General features: G+C 43.6%; 1 protein-coding gene and 1 pseudogene across 2 annotated transcripts in view; both read left to right on the forward strand.

Annotated features, from left to right (window-relative positions):
* The window catches only part of Lyrm4 (LYR motif containing 4), a 172592-nt gene that overhangs the window by 118941 nt on the left and 40186 nt on the right, over window positions 1-13465 (forward strand). The gene's annotated exons all lie outside the window — the stretch shown is intronic.
* LOC115070107 lies at window positions 1233-1785 on the forward strand (annotated as a pseudogene).

Consider the following 13465-nt stretch of genomic DNA (forward strand, 5'->3'; position numbering starts at 1 on the left):
TCATGTTATTATTTTTTCTCTGTGATTTTGACATGTGAATTTCTTTTGTAGTTTCTGATTCTTGTGTGAGACTCAAGCCTTCGAGTTTAGGCAAGCTTTTTTTTGTGGACTTTATGTGTCTTTATGGTTTACTTTTTGGGCATGAAAAGCTGGTTCGTCTAAGCTTCCGGTTCTCTCTTTTGATTTTATATTGGAATGGCCAGAATGCTTTTGTCTTCAGGAATTCCCACAGAGGCCCAATTCAGGTGAGGGTCAGATGTTTTCAGGCTTTCTCCTGATGTCTGGATCCCTCTAGGAAAGATTTTGCCCTCAGGAATTTAGGGGTTTGACTGGCCTGGGAGCCCGGCCCAGGAAACATGCTGGTCTGGGGCAGCTGGTGGCCGTGCCACTGAGAGATGCAAAGGCAGATAGGGTGGGAAGAGGCCCCAAGGCCTCCTGGGGACTGCACTGAGGAGCTGGGTTGGTCTGGATGCAAAGAATCAGGAAGAGGAAAGGTCAGACCCAGTGTCCCAGAAAGAGGCTGGGGCGTGGTGCAGGCCCAGGAAAGCAGAGGGAGTTGAGGGTGGGGCCAGGCCAGATGCAGTGCTCCTGGGGCCCCGAGACTATGTTTGTCTGCATGAAAAGGTTCAGGAAGCCTTATTGGTTCCCCAGGTGTCTGGGGCCCCAAGAGAAGGAATGGGTCAGGGCCCAAACTGGGAGGAGAGACCAGCAGGGGAGATGGGAGGGTGAATGAGGCTGGGTGAGTCAAGGCACGGAGGGCGCAATGGACTTACCCTGAGAGAGGCTTTCTGGTAGGAGAGAGGCCTGTGGTGGGTCCTGCAGCCCCAGGGAAGTAGAGGGAGGTGAGGGTGGGTCCAGGCCCAGAAGCAGTGCTCCTGGGGCCCAGAGAAGGCACTATGTTGGTCTGGATGAAAAGGATCAGGGAGCAGTATTGGTTCCCAGATGTCTGGGGCCCCAGGACAAGGAATGGGGCATGGCCCAATCTCGGAGGAGAGAACTGCAGAGGAGATGGGAGGGTGAATGAGGCTGGGTGAGTCAAGGGGCAGAGGGCACAGTGGACTTACCCCAGAGAGAAGCCTGCAGCAGGTCCTTGGTTTTTGTAGCTTACATACTTCCATTTCTTCATTTGTCTCTTCTATCTCTTCTGCTAACCAAAGTGCAAACTAGAAATACATGTTTAACCTATAACCTCAGAATTTGGCCTCTTGGCCAGGTGCAGTAGCAAGACTACAATGCAGATTTCCAGAAAGAGAAAGTGTGTTGTTAATGGCATCTTCAAACATGAACTGAATGAGTTACTCATTTGGGAACTGTCTAAAGATGGCTACTCTGGAGTTGAGAGCCAAATTACACCAACCAAGATATAAATAATTACCTTAACTACCAAGATACTATGTTCTCAGCAGAAGGATTGGTTAAACCAAGGGTTGACTGCCTTAGTCCAGAAAAGATTTGGCTTTCCTGAGGGGAGTGTAAAGCTCTGTGCTGAACAGGTATCTACCAGAGGTCTATCGTGCCATTGCCTGGGCAGAATCTGTATTAGGAACTCCTAAGAGGACTTGCTGTATACAGGGCCTGCTATGGTGTACTGTGGTTCACCATGGTGAGCGGGATCAAGAGTTACAAGGTCACTGTGTTCAAGGGCAAAAGGATAAATCCATGATGTTTATGGATGGCCTAATGATCCACAGTGGAGCTCCTGTTAGCACTGTGTTTGTTGACACCTTCCATGTGCTGCTCAGACCAGGTATGCTGGAAATCAGTGTCCTGGGACCCAAGTGGTAAGGCTGTCTCTAAAAGCATCATTGAACCCATGATGGCCACCACCCTGATCTCAAAAGGAAGGGAATCCTGAACTGCCTGCCATGTCCCAGCCAGCCCCCACAGCATAAGAGAGTCTCCCTGGTAGCTGTATCTGGAGTCTAAATGTTGATCTATAAAGACATTTGGTAAAATCTTGTTCGAAGACTAAAAAGAAAGAATATAGTTGCTTAACAAAAGACCTAAATTTATTTTGATAATTATATAATTATCAACCTCCTGCTTTAGACACATTACATATTATCAGTATTGTTCTTAATATTTTCAGTAAATCAATACAATATTTGTCCTTCGTCTAGTGGAAAAGGAAAGCCAAACACTGAGACATGAGGCTGTGACTTACTGTGACAACATAGTTGGTTATTCAAACTGTTTTTCCTATCCAAGCCATTTACTGATTATCATGTTTTAGACCATTTTCATCTCTAAATAATCATTTCTTCAATCTGTCCCCTGGCCACCCCCAGATATCAAAATCAGCGGATGTTCAAGGCTTTTGGCAAAAATGATGTAGTGACTAGAACCTGTGTACACAATTTAAATGTCGAGACTACTTGTAATGCCTGCCAATGTAATGCTATGTAAATAGTTGTTACTCTGTATTGTCTGAGGAGTAATGACAAGAAACATCTATGTGACATTTTTCAGTACAGGTGTAATTTTAAGATTATTTTTAAGATTTGTTTTAATTTATGTGTATGTGTATCTATCATGTGTGTGCAGATAACTGAAGACACTCTTACAAGATACTCTTAAGGGGCTAGAGAGATGACTCAGCAATTATGAGCAGGTACTGCTCTTACAGAATACCTGAGTTTGGTTCCCAACCACAACATGTGGTGCTCCCAACTACCTATAGCTCCAGGGAATCCAACATCCTCTTCTGGAGATCAACTGTACTCATGCATCAACCCACACAGAGACATGCATACAAATACTTAGAAAAAAAAGTTTTATGAAAGAAAATTAGGCTTGAGAGAAACCAAGTAGATTCCAGTCTAGCATTCAGTGTCTAGTAGACAGTGGTTGTGTTGACAAGTACCATGGGTCAGATATTCACATACAGACTTTTAAAGTTAAAAGACTTTGGATATCAAGAACTTTGGATTTAGGTGGTCCCCAGAATTTTCTAGCAAAGTGTGTTATTTGAAGTGGAAACTAAGATATAAATTGTAAGGGAAATTATCGAACAAGTATTATAATTAGGAAGACCCAGGATCTAATCAGTCAAAGAAGCTAGAGGACTTTTTTTTTTAAGAGAAATTGAGTTTTGGATAATACCCATAGAGGCACTGAGGAACCACTGAATACTGCCCACACCAGTCCCCAGTGCCCTCTTTGTTGTAAATACAATTAGCATATCCTGGCCCTCTGTCTTCCCTCTCACTTTCACGTGCTCAGGGACTACCAAGTCATAGTGACACCCAAATACATTCCTGCTAGACATTTCCTTTAGAAGAACAGGAGCTGTGCCCTTACCTGCCCGTCACTAGCTGCCTCTTCCCCAGGCACTGACTCACTATGCCTCTCCCATGACTTTCCCATGCAGTGGCATTAGAACTTCTTCCCACTTTACCTCCATGTCCAGGCCCCGTGTGGCCCTTCTGAGCCTTCTGTGCCCTAAAGGTGTCACAGCCTTTTCCCACCATATGAAGTAAAATTATGAACATTTAAAATGCTTTTGTTCAAAGTAGTGGGCATATTGTCCTTAGGAATCTTTTTTCAGGGCTGGAGAGATGTCTCAGTGATTAAGAGCACTGGCTACTCCGACAGAGGACCTGGGTTTGGTTCCCAGCACCTAACTGATGGTTAACAACCATCTGTAACCCCAGGTCCTGGGATCTGACATTCTCTTCTGGTCTCCACAGGCATTGTGACATGGTACACTTACATACATGCAGGCAAAATTCTCATACACATAAAATATAAATTAATTAATAGGAATCTTTTTTCTTCAGTATTGGCCTCCTTCTACCCTGTAGACTTCCACTTGACCAGTCTGACTTGGGAGCTGCAGGCCAGGGGAGCAAACCTACCATATAGCCAGTTGGCTCCCTCTGGCAAGTGCTTTGGTCAGGAAGGAATATGGCTGCATTCAATTTTCATTGCCAGTAGGAGTGGCCAGCAGTTTTTGTTCATATTTGCTTATGCTTCTTGAAATACTTTGAAGTACCAGTTACTCTTCATTAGTATGTAAAGATGTAAATATGCCTACATATGTTGTGTGTCTATACATGTAACATTTAGAGGGTAGGACTATTCCTTCAACTCTTTCCCCACACCGCTTTGATTCTAGTCCTGTAGCAAACAGGGTTGTGCGTGGTGCTGTTCCCATGGTGTTTAATGCTGCCCCTCCTCTTAAAGACCTGTGTCCTTTCTTCACCAGACCTGGACATCAGTGGGGCCTGCCCACCCTGCCCACAGTGCTCACAGTGCTGAGGTTGGCCAGCAGCTATCTGACCAGAGTGTCCCACTGCAGTCTTTGCTTGCAAGCTTCATTTAAATCCAACTCATGTTACCCCACTGTGGCTACAGCACTGTTAAAATTGAGAGATACATTCAATTTTAAGCAAAGAACAAATGAAATCTGTCTTCTAAAGGAATAGGAACAGCCTCCTGTGGCATTTCTTTAAAAGGACTAATATGTTGATCTTAGAGAAATTGGGAGCCATCTTTCATGTTTTCATTATTAAGCCAGGTGAAATGAAAACCAAATCTGACTTCTAAATGCCTCCTCTGGGAAAGTCCCTGTGTTGTTTCTATTTTAAAGTAAATGGTACCATTTCTTCTGTAGTTAAGGCACACTGTAGAAAATATTAAATTTCAGTGTTTGAGGTTTTGTTTTTGTTTCTTAGCTTTAGCTACCATTTACTTGCTACTTTTTTGCAGAGCTTACTCAGGGAACATTTTATAACAGACTGGCTGTGAATATCTAATTGTGTGAGAAGCAGTTGCTGTGGACTCGCCTTCAATGGAAGGCGTTACCATTAGGAATTGGCAATAAAGTACCAATTATCAGAGCACTGCATCAGAGTCCACAGTGGGCTTCTAAGTCCTTATTCACTTAAATATGGACTTTTAAATGAAATTATCAGAGAGAAGAGAATAAACTCAATGCAGTAAATCATGGTTTTTGCCATATTGGGTCATTCTTGATGATGGGGGGTAGGGGGAGGATTTTTCACGTACTGTTTATAAAGCAGCATATATCCTTAAAATTCTCAAAGACTGGGATGATGGTTTTTTGATTTTTGTTCCTGGAATGACAGTTTCCTTTGTCTTGTCAAGATCACAACCTGGCTGGCCTTGTTGTTTAGTGCTGTTTATCTGAGTTTACTGGGGATGTTCCTAGAGGTGGCTCAGCCATTCACCAGAGGATTGGAGTGCTGAGTGTATATGTTTATTATGCTTCCTTCCAGACCCTAGAATTGGCCTGAAGTGGGAGATTAGGGGAAGGTCCTATGGTGGTTCTGTGTTGTGGATTACAGTCTGAAACACCACAGCTTTACCAGTACCTGCAGAACTGCTTAATCAGAACTCTCATGTATACACACAGTCTTTCACATAGTGCCCCTCCTGAGGGAATCCAGACATCTCCTGTTAGGTGCAGACAGGTAAGAGGAGGTTTAGGTTCAAGTTACACGAATCAGATCTGGTGCAGTGTTTTGTTTTGTTTTCCTGTTTTCTTTTTTTATTGATAAACATATTTATGACCTCGGATTTATTCTAGACTCACAGAGCATTAATCAGCTTAGCAAAGAGCCACAACAGGTTACTCACCTAGACCAGAAGTCCTTTAAGTTGTAGCCACAGCTCCAGCTGTCCCCCACATACTCTTCCATGTTGTTGCCCTCTATACTACCTTCTGCCTCCTGTTTATTCATTCTGCTACAGGTTCCCCATTGCTCCGTTTCAAATGGCCGCTTCAGCAAAGTCAATATGAGCAGCACCCACATACATACATGCTCCGTGGGCATAGTGTCTGCCCCTGACCCCTACAGTCACCTAGACCATTAGCAGGTGCCTGTGACCCTGCACTCTTCCCAAGACCTGGGTACTTTCCACCTGCATCTAGGGTCTTAACATGAAAGGAGTTCTCTCTTGCCCATCTGTAGAAAAGAGGCCATGTGTCTCAGCTGTGGAGGTGACTCCTTTCATCTTGAGTCCAGACTGTATCTGTGTGAAAGTGGTTTTCATCAGAACTGGCAGAACTGTTCTAGTGCCACTAAGAGGATACTCATGCTTTGCTGTGTCTTCTGCAGCAAATATTCTAGAAGATGTCTGTCCCATTGAAAAGTTCACTATTGAGTAAGCAAGATTATAAATCTGCATGGTTACCTCTGGAGAACCCCCCCTGTGAAATAGCAGGAGCAAGTTGGCTAACTTGCCTCCAAGTGTATCTCAAGGCTTTTCTCTCACCCTGTTTTTCTTCACCACAGAAATCATGTGTCTTCAGAGGGATCAAATTGTGTGTGATACTTAGGAACAAATACAAGTCACAGAGAACTGTAAAATACCAATTAGGCATTTGCTTGGCTTAATGCTTTAAGCTTTGCTAAGTACACTCCCATATATTATCACTGCAACTTCCACAGTAGCTGGGAGAAGCAGTGATTACCTTCTGGCACGACGAAACAGGCCAACACTAATAATAAGGTAATAACAGAGCCAGTCTTGGAAGTCTGGTTTCCTGGTCGGAGCTTTCTCATATGCATGACTCACCCCCCGGTACACACACACACACACACACACACACACACACACACACACACACACACACAGCCATTGAAACCTAGTTACTTGGGAAATGACAGAAATTACCAGCATCAATATTTCTATTCTGTTTCTATAACCATGGTAGGTAAGCCCATTATTAGCCTCATAAAGATGAAGTCTGGACACCTGTCTGTGTTTCTATGGTATTATTTATTAGTAATCATTCTAGCAATATCCACAGTAGGGAATGCAGTTCTCTACAGAAGTGAAGCAGGATTTCTGAATCATTTCATATTTACCTTCATCCAACCTTATCCTGTTAGAATGATGTTGTTTATTAAAGTTCTAGACCTAGACTTAAATTCTGATGCCTGCCTCTGATATCATGTGATTTGGATTGTTACTGCAATCTTGTGAACATGACTGTTTTTAAATAGGTAAACTAAGATTTTGAGTTTCATTTCCTGCTTCATCTTTGTCCTGTGTAGTTTGAGTTTATACACGATACTCTCTGCTTAGCATGTTACTCCCCTTAGTGACGACCTTTTTCACCACCTTGAATCAAGAGACTAGTGATGGGGTATCAGTAAAACATTAAGACATCAACCATATAAAGAGTTGATTTGCAGGGAATCCCCTCTGCTATTTAGTTCCATTAAATTACATTTTTACATTAACCTAATAGGCTAATATTTTATGAGCTTGTAAGATTGAATATGTGGAATGAAATCAGTATTTCTGATAATTACTTGATGGAGTTGGAGAGGTTCAGCAGAAAGTCATTTAAAACTTCCAGACTGATACTGATTAAAATTCGTGGCTTTAAGAGCTAGAATATGGGCTGGAGAGCTGGCTCCACAGTTGAGAACACTGACTGTTCTTGAAGAAGACCTGGGTTCAAATCCCAGCACCCACATGGCAGCTAACAGCTGTCTGTAACTCCAGTTCTAGGATATCTGATGGCCTCTTCTGACCTCCATGGGTATTGCATGACACAGGTGCACTTACATATATGTAGGCAATACATGCATACACATAAAATAATTTTTGTAAAGAGCTAGAATATCTGTTTGGCAGGGTTGTTCCCCGCCCCACCCCATAGTTTACCCTATAGCTTAGGTAAAAAATATTGCCTCTGCATTTATGATAACATTCAGCAGCTAATTTTCTTTACTAGATTCAGCCAGTAATGTAGAATCAGGGTGTTCTGTAAGGATGTTCTCAGCCTTATTGCTGCAATGTAACACTTATGTCTGAGATGTTCTACTTCTAGGGACAAGCTCTTTGTTTTCTCTTTTGTAATTATTAGAATCTCTTTGTTTCAGTATTCCCTGGGTATGTGGTCATTTCATTCAGTTGTTCATGGATGGCTCTAGAAATGTAAATAATTCCTAATGATTGTTGGGTGCCACACAGCAATGAGCCCCAATTCTGGCTGAATGTCAGAATGAACACATAAGACTTACAGAGATGATCTTGGTGAGCCCCTTATTACCAAGAATGGGTTCCAGCACGAGTGTAATGTTCATTTGGTTGTGCATCATCCATCGTGAGGGAGGTACTTAGTGTGCTTTGGTAATCCCCTTTTTTACAGAGGAAACCTGGGCTCTGACATGTTACAGATTGCCTAAGGTCACACCTCATGGAGTACTTCATGTGTTCAGTTTTCAGATATCTGGCTTTTCCACCAAGGTGGACAGGTACAAGACAAGACACTTGCTATGCTGTGACCTGGGTTCTTCATCATGTTTTGGATTATACACAAAAATGAGACTGAAAACATAGTATATTGTGCCCACCTTGCGAACACAAAGAGGCAAAGCTATGTGAATACTCCCTACTTTTAAAGAAGCCTGAGAGCCCAGGGATCTTACGCAAACATATTAAGGATATTCCATCAGTTGTCACATGCATGATCTAGAGATAAATAAAATACTACAAATGTTTATTATGTAATCAGATATTTTTCCTTTTCATCAGATTCATCAGCACAAACAGCAAGTAGAGTGTTGACCCTCTCCTGCATGGTTACATAACCTTCTGACCTGCTTGAGAAGCCAGCCCAGCTTAGCAGAGCAGGCCCAAAGAAGAGGAATTCCTCTAGAAAGATAGTCTCACCACCTGCTAACAGCTGAGTTATAGGATTGACTAGTCATCAACTCAGGAAGCCAAATATAGGAACTGTGTAGTCAAACCATGAGAGGGAGAGTACAGGCATGAGGTGGATGGCCAGGGCCAGGACAACACACTGACAGTGCCAGCTTCCACACCTGCTGATAGCTATGCATCAAAAGGTATTTCTACCAAGGAAGATAGATAAGATAGATTTCCTTGTTTCACTTAAGAGGTTGACAGATTACTGAGTGACAACTCTCATTCCTTGCTTCATCTAGGATGTCATGCTGGGCACTGGAGATAACTGCAGCTGCCTTGTCAGGTCACAAGATGCTTATTGTCTGTGCATATCTTCCTGAGTGACTAGGTTATTGGGAGGCACCACTTTTCTAAGAAATGTTCTGGTCTCACATGTCCACCAGCCATGCCCTGTTGGTGAGGAAAGCAACATGGTAGAGCAGGAGAAACAGAACTGATCATCTTTGGCCCTGCAGTCCCTGCTGTCCAAGAGCATGACCTAATTCTGGGTCTCCTTGTTTCCTCAAAGGCTCGTATGCTAGAGGCTTGGTTGTTAGGCTGTGATGCTACTGGAAGGTAGTAGAACCTTTAGAAAGTACACCCTAGTAGAAGGAAGTTAAGTTATTTCGGGATATGCCCTTGAAGGGAATCTTGAAACCCTGGCTCTTTCCTGGTTCTCTTTTGTTCCTGGCATGCTCTGCCATGATGTGTTGTGCTGACACAGGCCCAAGAGGTGACAAAAACAACCAATCACAGACTGAAACCTTGAACCAGAATAAACCTCCTCCTTTGAAGTTGGTTTTCTCAGGTATTGTGTTGCAGTGGCCAAAAAGGAAATTGGGTTAGTGGCTTGTCTCCAGGTATTTTCCAGTTCTTGCACTTACTAGATGCAGCAGTTCATGAGGGCAGCACATGATGACCATGCTTTCATTCATGCATTATGCATGTGTCACCTTTGTATCAGGCAGGCTTCACTAGATGCTATGTGTGGTGCAGGAATGACTCTCACAAAGATGGTGCCCTCCTGAATCCTACCAACCAGCCAGGGGGTGAAATAGGGGCACAAGTAGTTCTCAGAGAAGTGAAAGGAAATACCATTTAGGACATGGACAAGTAAGCATCTACGTAATAATTCTCTTACTTGATGCTCTGTGCACATGGAATTTAATTATCACAGTAATCCCAAGAGGTGGGTTTATATTGTCCCATTTTAGAGGTGAAGAATCAAACAATAAGTAATGTTGTGTCCCTGGTCTTGCAGCCAATGAGTGGAAGCGGGCTTTAGACAGGCCTTCCTTCTTTCCGAGCTCATGCTTCTGTTGGATCATACTGCCTGCCTCCTGGTGAGATGCTAGGAGATGTGTTAACAGGTGGTGATATACATCATTTGGGATGCAGAAAGCCCTTTTTTGTAGAGGAGCCATTTATTCAAGTACCTACAGAAAGGTGGAATCGGTATGTTTGAGCTGGAAAAATTTTCCAGTCAGTCATTGGAGGAGAAGGCAGTAGGCAAGTAGGAGCACACAGGTCTGTTATGTGGGCAAGAGTGGTAGTAAGATAAAGCACTGGGTGGGCATGTGAAGGTTTCAGTAGGTGTTGGGGACCACTGAAGATTTACTTGGAGCAGGGGGCTGAATAAATGAAAGTCACATCTAGCCATGCCTCAAGATTGCTAGTGTGGACAAGGATTGAGTGGGGACCTAGAGGTTTGTATGTAACATGGATATCTGAGAGGGAGAAGAACAGACCAGAAGGGAAAACTGGATCACTCTCTTAAAGGTATTTTCATCACAAAAACCAGACCTGGCTCAAGAAATGGCTCAGTGGGTAAAGTGCTTGCTATGCATAAGGTACTGCATTCGGATCCACAGCATCCACATAAAAAGCAAGGCATGGCAGCAAGCAGGCATGGGGAAGTGTATCTATAACCCCAGTGCTAGGGAAGTGGATCCCTGGGACTCACTAGCCAACTAGTGTAGCCTGTTGGTGAGCTCCAGGTTTCAGTGAGCAGCCCTGTCTCAAAAATTAAGGTGGAGAATTGTTTGGGACCACACTCAGCATTGACGTCTAGCCTCCACATACACGTGCATACACATGAACACAGACCCAAAATACATATACACACAAGAGAAAAAAGAAAATCCAAACCCAATCTCTAGAACAAGCCTGTGAAATGCAATGAGGACTCTAGTTCTGTGAGTCTAAATGAAAGATTGTTTCAACTGTAATTCTTAAGGAAGTGGCCAGAGCCCACTGGGGGCAGCCTGAGCAGGCTTGAGTAGAGGATGCACTTTGGAGGTTGCCTGAAAGTTGGGGATTGTGGTGGCTCAACAGACATCTGGTGCTCTGCTATTCCCTGAACTCATGTGCATTTGGTATCTCATATGCTTCGTGAAGATGCTGAAGGACAGACTACAGAGAGAATAAATTTCCTAACAGCTAACAGTGAGTGCCAGGCACTGTACATGCTTCAGACCTCACATCCTGAGGGGGTGGGTATTAGCATTACCTCCATTTTACAGAAGAGAAAACCACACAAAGGTAAAGAACTTAACCAGGGTCACACAATTAGAAAATAGCAGAGCTGGGACTTGAACCCAGGTGTGATAGCCCCAACTTTTGTAGGCAGAGAAGGAGATGAGATGCTCCAAGAGGGGAAACTCCGACTTGAAAGATTTGCAAGAGATCTGGTTGATGGTGTTGGTTTTCCATTCAAAGCTGAGACTTGGATTGAGAATGGAGTGGCTTTCAATGATGGGTGCCTTGTTCACATATTGAATTGCTGTAGAACAGATGGGCTGTGACCTGTTAACTGTGTCTTAATACCTCACATTGTTGTAGCCTGAAACAGGGCTAACACCTGAATGTCAGCAAGGACCCAGAGATAGAGGTATACTGCTCTGTGTTTAATGTTTGCCCTTTTTGAAATTATTCTAGAGTTTGACATTGTTAAGAGATGGATGTTTTACTTGTAGGATACCAGTTATAGGGTTGACAAACTAACTTCTATCATGAGTTAGCAAGATAGCATGTCCTTGGAGTCCTGAGTTCCACAACAATGAAGGACCCATGGGCCTCCTTTTTTTTTTTTTTTTTTTTCCTAGAAGAGGTACCAAAGTTTTCAGGTTAATCTTTCCCCATCTTTTCTTTACTAGAGCTTGAGGAATGTCTCTCTAAAGTAGCAGTAAGGACAAGTGGTTTGAGTGGTATCTTTGAAAGCAGACATCTAAGGTTTGAACCCCAGGTTTACAACATGCCATCTAACATGATCTAACCACTGAAAGTCTCCCTCACATCCATTTCAGTGTCTTGAGAATAATGAGCCAGGCACCATCCTAGATTCCTATGTCACCAAACGTGGGAGAAGTAATGAGCTCATGCTTGAGTACTCAGTCCTGAGTTGAACAGCCTCTCACTGGCAGTCTAGGTGAAGGGATTCTCTGTCAGCATGCCTTTCCCACACATCTTGGTTTCTTACAGTTCCTCATCTTATATTCATCACCACATTATTACCTATTTCACTCATTTTCAAAAACCTGAGAATATCACATACATTAATGGAAGCCTCTTGAATTATTAATAAGCCCTCAGAACTGAACCTCCTACAGAAACTAAATTGGCTAAATATTATTCACCCAATCATTTATTTCTCTGAAATGCAGTATCATCCTACAACACTTAAAATACAATAATTAATGGCAGAGTTTAGGTTTAAAGTACATCTTTGAAATATCAAGCAAGCATCACATCAAAACATGAAATTTTGTTAAAGAAGCTATTTTAGGTGGTCAGGAAATGAAAATCTGGGGCTAGAGAGATGGCTCAGCAGTTAAGAACACTTGCTGTTCTTCCAGAGGACTCGAGTTTGATTCCCAGCACCCACACGGCAGCTAATAACAGTCTATAACTCCAGTTCCATGAGAACCGAAACCTTTTTCTGGCCTCTGCAGGCATTATATGCACATGGTGCACTTACATACATATAGGCAAGACACTCATAAAAATAATAAAATAATTTTTAAAAAAAGAATTGAACTACCCTCACCTCCCTCTGCTTCCCTGGGCCTGCATGACCTGCAGGCCTCTCTCTGGGGTAAGTTGACCGTGCCCTCCGTGCCTTGACTCTTCCAGCCTCATTCACCCTCCCATCTCCCCGGACCGTCTCTCCTCCTGGCCTGGGTCCTGTTCCACTCCTTGTCTTGGCACCCCAGACACCAGGGGAACCACCACGCTTCGTTATCCTTTGCATCCAGACCAACCCAGTCTCACGCTCCCCAGGAGCACTCTGGGCCTGGCCCCACCCTCACCTCCCTCTACTTCCCTGGGCCTGCACGACCCGCCAGCATCTTTCCTGGACGCTGAGCTGAACTTTCCTCTTCCTGATTCTTTGTATGCAGACCAACCCAGCTCCTCAGTGCAGTCCCCAGGAGCCCTTGTGGCCTGCCATCTTCTTTTGCATCTCTGGGTAGCACAGCCACCACCTGCCCTAGAGCAGCATCTTTCCTGGGCCAGGCTCCCAGGCCAGTCCAACCCCCAAATTCCTGAGGCCAAAATCTTTCCTGGAGGGATTATACTTTAGGAGAAAGCCTGAGAGCATCTGATCCTCATCTGACTTGGGCCTCTGTGGGTACTCCTGAAGACAAAAGCAATCTGGCCACTCCAATATAAAATCAAAAGAGAGAACCAGAAGCTTAGAGGAACCAACTTTTCATGACCAAAAACTAAACCACAACGACACATAAAGTTTACAAAAAGAAGCAGACCTAAACTTGAAGGCTTGAGTCTCACACAAGAA

This window comes from Nannospalax galili, unplaced genomic scaffold (assembly GCF_000622305.1).
Source record: "Nannospalax galili isolate Female #2095 unplaced genomic scaffold, S.galili_v1.0 scaffold72, whole genome shotgun sequence".
Lineage (NCBI taxonomy): Eukaryota > Metazoa > Chordata > Mammalia > Rodentia > Spalacidae > Nannospalax > Nannospalax galili.